Raw genomic sequence first — 11,944 nt, forward strand, 5'->3', positions numbered from 1 at the left:
GGACAGTACCCCGATGGAGTCACATAGGAACACAAGCATGGATCCGCTGCTAGCGAGCCTGGTCAGTACCCTGGCAAAGTTACTTGCATCACCTCCCTGTGCAGGAAGCCTTTCTCTTCTTTCACCTTATTCATTTTTCATTTTGAGTTTTTTTTTTTCACTTTTCATTTTTTTAACTGTGCATAACACTTATTCATTTCAGAGGTGGAAGAGGGATCCTGACTTATTGAGAGAAGAAGAGGTTGTTCTAGTAGATAAGTAGTTTATTGTATCTTTGACGTGCCTGTTAAGGTTTTCCCCCTCACCTTACTCTTCTTGACTGAGATGACAAGGGTTAACCCAAAAATAACCAACTAGAGAAGTAATACTAGTTAGTGCGCAAGCGTTGTGTTTTCACCAAGGTTCACTTCAAACAATACATATTTTCCTTCGACGTATCTTGGACTGAAATTAACAAGCTATTCATACAAAGGCAAGATGATAGATAACCAAGTAGTGATAGCTGTACAAGCCCTCTTGTACTTCACCCAACTCGTTTCAAGAGTCATACATGATTTCATGCAAAACTAACCTACAAACGAAAAAAACAAACTAACAAACATCAAAGCAAAGCAAAAGAAGAAGAAAAAGTGAAAGCGAAGCAAGTAAACAAGCAAGCAGACAAACAAGAAAACAAAGAGAATAAGAAAACAAGCATTCAAGCAAATTGATTGAAAGCAAACACTACTCCTACTCCTACACTAACGGTGCATGGACCTGATCATGTGAAGTGATATTTCCAATGTAGCCACCGACGCACTGGTAGACCCATGTTGGTGAAGGCTTGGTCCGCGAGAAACCTAGTTGTGCGAACCAACAAATAAGAAATATATAACAATGAATACAACCACATTTCATGTCTAATAGTGCCCACAGGACCTAAGTGAGTGAAAATGCATGACGAGCAGTCCATGGACTTATCATGGTGTTGTGTGACACTGCATGCAACTTTGAAGCATAAGCACACTCTTGACTAAGACATGCAAGCAAACGAAAGAAACAAAGATAACTTGCATCATACACGTGTGCTTGCAATGTAAGATTCCTCCATTGAATGAGCGATGGGATCGTGCAGTTCGAGTGGAGGATATGTGATCTGTGTATGAGATGGATCTTCAATGCATACAGATAAGTGATGAGGAGCCTTGGGTGATTGAACAGTTTCATGGTCGGAAGTGAGACTAACCCCAAGAAAGCGAGGACCTGAATAACCATCAGCTCGGGCTAAAGTGCCTTGACCGTCTTAGGTGTTTCAACTTCATCATCAAGTAGATCATCATAAACTGGTGGCTTCGAAAGATCAACTGTGATAGATTCATGATCGTGATCAAATATGGGAGTAAATGGATCATGACCGCCATGATCAGAAAAATCAATGGTTTCATCAGCATCCTCATGATTGGATGTATCAAATAGAGGGGTAGATGAAAAGAGAACAAACTCATCCTCTGTGTTTCTGGAAAAGACAGATGAAAGATCAAGCGTATGTTCAATGAATAGCTTATCCTGTCCGCTATCAAATGATGGACCAACATTCGGTGAGTCCTGTGAGTGATCAAAAATGGGTGCATCCGTGGATGAAAACATGCTTGCAAAATCATGGATGGCAGGTTCACCAAAGAGGTCAGGAAATAATGGAGGGCGCTTGGATGGAAGGGAGTCATCCTTCGCCGAATGTTGATGTTCAAGCTCCCACTCATACTCTTCATGAATGACAATGCATGTTGGCTAGGCAACACCATCTCCATTAGTGGTTTGTTCCTTGGTCACAACAAGTGAAGAGTCCAGAATGGACGAACACAAGATAGCATCATCCATAGGAACACCTGAGTGCAAATATGGAGGTTGTAGAAAAGAAAACATATGAGAACTCGAAGGGCTCACAACCAAATTTGTGCGAAAATTGAGTGAAGTTATTTTGGGAGAATATGAAAACTGAGTAGGTGTATGAGCATGATCCTCAACATCACTGGGCAGTGGTGGAGCTGTTGAATGAGAGGGAGGCAGATAGTCAGTCGAGACAGTGACCACATCCACATGAGATTATGTAGCTCCATCAATGAAGAATGTTGAGTGAGGATTGATTTCAAAATTTCTCTTGGGATGAGCAGATTTCTTAAGGCAATACTCAAACCGGTCCCAAAGATAAGAAAATTTCATCTAGCTCCTTAGAGCTTGAAACTGCAAGTCACGGAAGCGCTGCCAAAAATAAATAATTGATTCATGCGGGGCCCTCCATTGTTTTAACAATTTTCGGTCAAGATGGTCTGGATCAAAATGATGGAACATGTCTTCAACAAGATCACAAAAGTGCTCAAATGAGTGCACGGTGTCAGCTGGTAGGCTGAGCAACCAACGAAATGGAGATTTGCGAAGTGTGTATGCAAGAAGCAAGAAGACTTGTTCTTCAGAAAAATCATATTCCTCATGAAGAATGGAAATAAAGTCATGTAAGTACTCAGGCCAGGCCACTTCTCCTTCACCATCATACGTGAAAGTGGACAAGAGATCAAAAAGCTCCCCCGTGATGGAGACATCTTCACAATTCGAAAAAAACTGCGGGGGAAGAAGAGTGCAAGACTCCATGAAAAATATGCAAAGGTTCAAAACTAGATGAGAGGACACAAATTGTCATGAGGCCCTCCTTCTAGCGCCAGAAATGTTGATGGTGTTGGACCCACCAACATGTAAAGGGGATCTCCCCAGTAATAAGTCCCAATTAGACCTCAAACCGTTTGGTGTATGAGTCCCAGCAGTGGGTCGTAAGGTAATGTCTTGACCATGATGTTGCACAAAGGCAAGTAAGATAACTCTGTCAGTAGCAAGGTTTTGACTATTGCAGTGAGTCAAGGAAGGTGAATGAGAGTTTCTAACACAAGTGGGTTGGGATGAGTGCGCCCCTTCACAACCTGTATCAGTACTCAGCTGGGAAGTGAACACACGAGCGAAGATACATTAGAAGATGGAAAGCAGATCAATCGACAATCCAAAGTGATGGTTAAAACAACAACACATCTACAACAAGATTCATATAATTACATACGAATAAATTCATACACAAATACATAATTTAAAAAACATGCATCATTAAAGCAATCGGAGCAGTCCAACTACAAAAACAACATATGAATTAAAATGTGCTGGCTCTTATTATATAAAGAAGGGTAAGTTCCAATCATACAATACATCCATGTAAACTTGCTAGCCCCAATAGTGAAACATTATAGCCACATCCCCCTACTCCTCCAAAGAGATGTACTAGCTCCGTGCAGTGGAGAAGCCAAGGCACGTTACAATACTGTCCAAGATTTCTTCAAGATAGTCTTAACAGAAGCTTGGCTGGCCAAAATCCCTTACAATGAGTTATGAGGGACTATTTATACCAAAGGGTGGAGTGACCCTTGACATTCCCCTTTGTGACAGTTCAACTACCCTCATGACTCTTCACCTACTCTATGATTGTTACATCCAACTATTGACGCTTGACTTACACTTGACATGAATCAACATTACAATGCACATGTACTTATGTGAGACAACATGGCTTGAGAAAGCCATGCAATAAATCACTGACACTTGGTCCGTTGTGATGAGACCAACTCTTTGACATGCTTGTGATCGTGAAGGTGATGAGATGATGCCAAGATTGGTCATCTGTGATGGTGTGCATGCACCTCATGGTGACATCTTGCTAAAGCGAACTCTTACCTTTGTTGCAAACGGTGCATTGGTTCGACCCCTTCATCCAACTCGTCTCCTCACATGCGCATGGTCTTCTTTGGTGCAACTGAATTAGCAACACACTGATGCATAATGTCTATGTTGATCTTCAAGTGTGTGTTGGTGGTCATGCACATCAACTTGCTGAAGTACATGTTCAGCTCCAGTTGGACTTGCTTCTTATCTTCGCCTTAGTGAGTGTGCTGAATGGGTTGGATCACATGCGTGTGCAAAATGACATGCATGCTGATGAATCCCTTGTATGCGTTCAACAAAACTGCTCACCATGTCTACTCCATGTCATCTGCTGGGATGGATCTTTAACTTGCACAGGCAGAGTTTCATCCGTGAGTGAATGTTGCGCCCACTGTTGTTCTTGTTCTTGCTGCAACTCATTCGCTCATCTGTGAAGCTTCATGTTCTTCCTTGAGTTGTTGCTCCAACACATGCAACTCCTTCTTTGTTCCATTCTCTGGCTTTGTGATATCTTCATGTCACACCGTCACCTCATAGCGTGAGTCTCCAAAGTTTCTTTCATCATCAATGGATCTGCTTGATCTTGCAACTTTGTTCCGCCTCCGTGTTGTCAACAACCCTCCTCTTCTATTCGTTGCATCCGATATGATGCCTTCAGCTGCTATTCATGATGCTGCTCACTATGATGTTGTTGTTGTCATATCTTGACTCCCTTGTCTACGAACAACTTGATGTCTTGGTGAGTAGGCAAGCTCATAGACACTTGATCGAATGCATCCCTAGGTGTGCTCTGAATGGTGTCTTTGACTCTGCTCTCCTGGAACCATTGTACCTATGCTATTGAGAGGCAGATGAAAACCTATGATACCTAGAGACATGGTAACACTCATGGCAAACAACCTGTCAGTCGAAAACCGAAATTAACTTGAGCATTGACTTGCAACATACCTGTGTGACTGATCATGAAGGCTACATAGTTTCGGCCTGGAGGTCAGGAGACTGGCTGCCAAGACCGTGCAAGGCACAGTCTGGGCTATCATGAGGCTGACTGGCTACCAAGACCGTGCAAGGTACAATCTGAGATATCATAAGGCTGACTGGCTGCTGGAATTGCGTAATGCACAGTCCAACCTGACTTCTGACTGTAGGCTCAGTGACTGCATTCCGTAATTTTATGGGCCAACAGTCACTGTCTCTCAGGATTGTGCAAGGTAGGCATGGGGAACAACTGCTGAGTAGAAATTCTCATTTCTCAAGAGGAAGGCAGAGCCTTCCCTCTCAAGATTGCGCAATGCTGTCTTGGTGAGGCAGAGTCTAGGCCAGGGCTGACTAGACTCGCCGACAGGCAACTAAATGTGAATGTGAATGCAAATGCATACTAATACTGAGTGTAAGCATAAGTTAATGATCATGCATGAAAATAGTGAATGACAGATTCAAAAAATGGAACAACATGCATGTGGGTGAGGCAAGTTGCTGAATTGGCGATAGTTCGTGAAAAATAGTTTCATGTATGCGACAATAGTGAGATAGCAACGGAAACTTAAATGGTTCTAGGACAAGCTAGTATACATGTAAATGACAACAAATGTTCAAATAAATCAAGCAAACAATACTCATATAAGAGAAAACACAAAATGTGACATAAATGCAACACAAGGCATGGGAAGCGGGCTTACCACAAAACAACTAAACTGAATGTGCTGACTTCTCCTAGATGTGATGTGGGATGTCAAAGCTACAAGGTTGATGTGAGAAATGAGCTTTGCGGTGTCCGATTGATGAGTTTTGATATCATCGAGGTTGTGACACGCATGCCACAAATCTAAGGAAAGCGACACCTGGTGGGAGGTTTCTGAAATGATCCTTGCATGTAACCTCCAACTACTAAAAATAGATCCCTAAAACAAGGGATGCCTTTGCATGCTGCCTTAGGAGAAGCAACCCATGCATGCAAGTCTATTTTTCTCGATCTCGGAGGGAACCAGTTAACTCAGCTACATATGCAAGAGGTTGTTTGACTGCTTGAAGGAAATGCACATTTTTGGCTAGGAGCTAGACTGATTGCCCAAGAGATTTACGCAATTCCTGGGTAGAGCAGCTGAATGCTACCCAAATTTGTGCAAATTATGGGCTAAGCAGCCCTGCTAGGGAAATTTGCGCAATTTCTACTAGGAGTGTTGGCTGGCAGAATTGCACAATTCTGGAGCCCAGCAGGTTGCCAGACAGAATTACGCAATTTATGGAGGGAAGGCTGGTTGCCCTCCAGAAATGCACAATTTTCTAGGGGAAGCTACTCAACATGTAGCTAGACCAAGTTCGGGTGAACAAATTGTGATGGAAATGCCTCAAGCTGTGATTGACAGGCTCCCTTTGTAGCCGCTACAACAGGAGGCAAGAGTTAGGTTCTAGAAAGATGTCACCTTGGAGCACACGGACACCATCAAGGACTGGTGATCTTTGCATCAGTATGTTACTGTTGATCATCGTGAGGATGTTGAGGAGTTGGACTTCCATGGTTGTCTAAGTCATAGTGATGTCTAGCATGGCTTACTCAAGCCATTTCTCTCACATGGGTACACGAGCATTGGAATGTACTGTCATGTCAAGTGTAAGTCAAGTGTCGATAGTTGGATGTAAAAGTCATAGAGTAGATGAAGAGTCATGAGGGTAGATGAACTATCAAAAAGGGGAATGTCAAGGATCACCCCACCCATTGCTATAAATAGTCCCTCATAACTCATTGTATAGGCTTTTGGTTAGCCAAGCTTCAGATAAGACTATTTTGGAGAGAGCTTGGATAGTATTGTAACGAGCCTTCGCTTCTCCACTGCGAAGAGCTAGTACATCTCTTTGGAGGAGCAAGAGGTTGTGGTTGTAAAGTTCCACTATCAGAACTAGTGGTTGGACATGGATGTATTGTATGACTGGAATTTACACTTCTTAATATAGCAAAAGCCAACATGTTTCATGCATATGTTGTATTGTATTCTATGTTATCTGGTTTACTCTAAATGATATATGTATTGGTTTTCTTACACATCCATGTATAGATATCTATGTATGTATGTATGAATCTTTCTGAAAGTGTTGTTGGTTTAACCATCACTTTGGATTTCTTGCTAGCTTTCCTTCCATGTTGTGATGCATCTTTGCTCGTGTGTTCCCTTATTAACTGCGTGCTATCACAGGTTTCCAAGGGGCGCATTCATCTCAAGCCCCATGTGTTAGAACCTCTCATGCAACTTCCTTGGCTCGTTGCAACTGTCACACCCTTGATACCAATAGAGTTATCTTACTTGCCTCTGTGCGAAATCGCGATCAAGGAATTATCATACGACCCACTACTGGGACTCCTACACCAAACAGTCTAAGGTCTAATTGAGACTTCTTACTAAGGAGATCCCCTAACATGTTGGCTGGTCCAGCACCGTCAACATTTCTGACGCTAGAAGGAGGGAAAATGACAAGCTGTGTCCTCTCATCCTGTTTTGAACCTTTGCATATCCTTCATGGATTTTTGCACTCTTATCCCTCCATGTTGTTTTTCGAATCATGAAGATGTCACCATCACAAGGGATTTCTTTGATCTCTTGTCCACTTACACGTATGATGGTGAAGGTGAAGTGACCTAGCCTGAGTTCTTACATGAATTTATTCCCATGCTTCATGAGGAAGATGGGTGTTCTGATGAACAAGTCAGCTTGTGTTGAAAATGGCAACAAGAAACGCTAAAAATAACATTGCTATAAATATCATTTCAGGATATACTCCAACTCTGTTGGAAATAGAAAAAAATAGAAATTCTAAAATAGCATTTCGGGATAGATTCCAATTTTAATTAGTCCCTAAATTAAAATTGTGAATTAAAATTCGAATTTGAGCTCAACTTCTGTTTGTAAAATAATTAATTAATTCATCTTGAGTAAATTAGTTGGAGAAAATCAAACATGAAGTCTATGTGAAGACATGCAATAGTTATCCCTTTGATTGAGGAAGTTATCCCTTAATTAAGGAGATTAGGATGAGTTGTACTTTGAGTTGTAATTAGTTAGCTCAGTTAAGTCTAGTTAGATTAGTCCCAACAGTTTGTGGAACTGATTGTGAGTTCAGTTAGTCAATGCATGCATCCGTGCAACTAGTGTACTTCAGATAACTGAATGTTCTCTCATAAATAACTCATGCATGTCAGTTCAGATAGAGACCGAATTGAGATCAAAGGAAGGGACAGTGTACTATTAGTTGGAGGAATTTTCCTACATAGGAAACTCATCCATGCAGAAGGAATTATATCCTTCAGGATTACCCAGTTATTTCAGAGGTTAGTGAGCAGTCTGTGAGGTAATTACACATAGGTGGAAGCTTGAGGACCCAAGAGAAACTACGCAAGGAAATAGGAGGCTTGGAGGACTAAAGGAAGGCATATGTGTTGTCTATTCTGTCTATAAGCACCAGTGAGGGATTGTACTGAGAGCTGGATAGCTTGTGAGCTAAAGCTTTGTGTAATCCTGAGATATTTCCACTTGTATGATAATACAAAGATCGGGGTTTTTAGCTGAGGCTTTCCCCAGAGTATCCTTCTGTGTTCATGTGCGATTGTTTCTTCTTCATCTGTTATATGTGTTCTATTTGATCTTGCTCAAAATCGATTAAGCTTCTGGAAGTTTGTTTGTAGAAGTAGATCGAGTATTTTTCTTTAGTATATTGCATTATCAGGTGATCTACAGTGATAATTTCTATAGCTTGCTGCTTGCATACACACTTCGTGAATCTCCACTTCGATGGCTGTGCAACCTACCCACTCACATCATGCACTCACTTGAGCACTTATGTGATCTCATTGAAGACACTTTCCATCATTTTGATCCAGACCACCTGGACCAAAAACTACTTCAACAATGGAAGGATCCGGATGAATCACCTATGTATTTTTGGCAGTGCTTCCGTGACTTGTAGTTTCAAGCTCCGAAGAGCCAGATGAACTTTTTCTATCTTTGGGACTGGTTTGAGTATTTTGTTAATAAATCTGCTCGTCCCAAGAAGAAGTTTGAAATCAAGCCTCACTCAACATTCTTCAGTGATGGAGTTGCGCAATCTCATGCGGATGCGGTCACTATCACAAGTGAAAATCCACCATCCCCTCATCAAACAACTCCACCACCACAAAGTGATGTTGAGGGTCATGCTCACACACCTGTTCAGTTGTCACATCCTCCCAACATCACTTTGCTTAATTTTCGCGCAGATTTGGTTGTGAGTCCATCAAGTTGTCATATGCATTTTGTTCCACAACCTCCGTCTTCGCACTCGGTTGTTCCTCCGGATGATATTGTCTTGTGTTCTTCCATTCCGGACTCTACACTTGTTGTGAATGAGGAACAAACCACTGACAGAGTTGGTGTTGCACAACCAACATGAGTTTTCATTCATAAATAATATGAGTGGGAGCTTGAGCATTAACACTCAGTGAAGGATGACTCCCTTCCGTCTAAGCCCCCTACGTTCTTTCCTGACATATTTGGTGAACCTACCATCCAAGATTTCACATGTGTATCTTCATCCACGGATGCACCCATTGTTCATCGCTCATAGGACACACCGCATTTCAGTCCATCATCCAACAACGAAGAGGATAAATCTTTCATTGAAAATCCACTTTACCTTTCATCTGCCTTTTCTGAAAACACTAAGGATGAATTTATTCACTTCTCATCTACCCCTTTGTTTGATTCGTCAAATGATGAGGATGCCAATGAAATCATTGATTTTTCTGATTGTGGCTGTCATGATCCATTTACTCCCATATTCGATCATGATCATGTTTCTATCATAGTTAATTTTTCGAAGCCACTGGTTTATGATGATCTATCTAACGATGAAGTTGAAACATCCGAGACTATTGAGGCACTTCAGCCCGAGCTGATGGTTATGCCAGGCCCTCGCTGTCTTGGGGTTGGTCTCACTTCCGATCAGGAAACTGTTCAATCACCCAATGCTCCTCATCACTCATTTGTATGCATTGAAGATCAATCTCACAAGCAGATCATGCTTCCTCCAGGCGAACTACACGATCCTATCGCTCATGCATTGGAAGAATCTTACATTGCAAGCACACGTGCACGACACAATTTGTCTTTGTTTCTTTCGTTTGCTTGCATGTCACAGTTAAGAGTGTGCTTATGCTTCAAAGTTGCACGTAGTGTCGCACAACATCATGATAAGTGCACGGACTGCTCTTCATACACTTGTACTCACTTATGTCCCATGGGCATCTTGGAGCATGAAGTGTGGTTGTATTCATTGTTATATCTTTCTTGCTTGCTAGTTCGCTTAACTGGGTTTCTTGCAGACAAATCCTTCACCAACATGGGTCAACCAATGCATCGAGGTTGCATTGGAAATATCACTTCGTGTGATCAGGCCCATGCACCGTTAGTTTAGGAGTAGGAGTAGTTTTTCCTTTAAGATGATTTTCCTGCATGATTGTTTGCTTACTTGCTTTGTTTGTTTGTTTGTTTGTTTTCTTGTTAGCTTACTAGCTTTTCTTTCACTTTTTCTTCTGCTCTTTCTTTGCTTTGTTGTTTGTTTGTTTGCTTGTTTTATTCGTAGGTTAGTTTCGCATGAACCCATGTATGACTCTTGAAACGAGCTAGGTAAAGTATAAGAGGCCTTGTACAACTATCACTACTTGGTTATCTATCATTATTCCTCTATATGAAGAAATTGTTACTTTTAGTCCATGATACGTCAAAGGAAAATACGTAATGTTCTAAGTGAACCTTGGTGAAAACACAATGCTTGCATGCTAACTAGTGTCACCTAATCTAGTCGGTTGTTTTTGGGTTAACCCTTGTCAGCTTAGTCAAGTAGAGTAAGGTGAGGGGGAAAACGTTAACAGGCACATCAGAGGTATAATAAAATACTTCTCTGCTGGAACAACTATTTGGTCAATTTAGTGTGTCGTAAATTTCTATTTAAAATGTCAATCCGAGAGTCGTAAACTGCTGAAGTGAAGTGCACTGTATATGCAAGATAACCGATTTCTTATTTATTTGTCGTTTTTGAGTTTTTGGTTTGTTTTTGGGTTTATCTTCTATGGATTCCCTAATGTGAGATGGAAAATTTGAAGGTCAAGTATGGATGGTAATGGTTATTTCTACAATGATTTTCCAAACTTTAAAGTTCTCAAAAAGAAGGTTTCAAACTGGATGTGATGAAATCAACTCTCAAAAGAAAATAAAAATGTACCAAAACAGTGAACTAGTGACAATGAAGCCCAATATCCTAACTGTTGTATAAAAAGAAAATAAAAACTGAACTCAAAGCAATTCAAAGACTGAAAGCAAAGCAAACTAAATCACACTACTTCAACCCACATTCTGACCCTTCACCTTTCGACTCGCTCCGGCTATAGGAAGTAATCATAAACAAGCTGAGTAATATGATATCTAAATTGCAGGAAATCAAATTGCATAAAATGAAACTAAGATTTAACTACTCATTCATATTTCAATTCCTGAAAATGGCATAAGTAATTTAATCACTAGCTTGCAGGAAAGTAAAATAAATCATACTACATCAAATAATATTCTGATTCCTCACTATTTGAGTCACTTGGCTATAGGAAGGAAATCATAAACAGATGAGTAATATGATATCTAAGTTGCAGAAAAGTAAATAAGAAAAGCAAAACTGAAAGAAATGACAATGCTGAAATTAAAACTCAGTAAATGAATCAGTAGAAAGGACAAGATGATCTCATGTCATTAGTCATTAAAACTATGTAATTTTCCCGGGCTACCTACAAGAACCTGAAAGAAAAATACTGATCGGCTAGCAATCATGAGAAAGCATAAAAGAAAAGATGAACAGTAGTTAGTATAAATATCAGGAAATATATACACAAGCAACTAATTATAAAAGCAGTAACATAATGAAAGAAAGCGAGAAACTATACTGTAGATACAGAGCCTTGGTGTACAGGGGCCCTCTGCAACCTCGGCCAATCAATACTCAGTCACAAATTGAACTCAAGAATGTTGTCTTCTCATATATTAAAGTGCAGTAAAAACAGAGAAATAGAGCACGGCACAGTGGGCTCATAAACACAGTCAAGATTACATGTAAAAGCTAACTATCAAGCATATGATAACGCGTTATTTATAAGTGAAAATGCTATAACTGATTCTTAAATTCTACGCTGCCAAAC

The sequence above is a fragment of the Pinus tabuliformis genome, chromosome 7 (assembly GCF_031772625.1).
Source record: "Pinus tabuliformis cultivar Carrire ecotype Pingquan chromosome 7, CPIR1, whole genome shotgun sequence".
NCBI lineage: Eukaryota > Viridiplantae > Streptophyta > Pinopsida > Pinales > Pinaceae > Pinus > Pinus tabuliformis.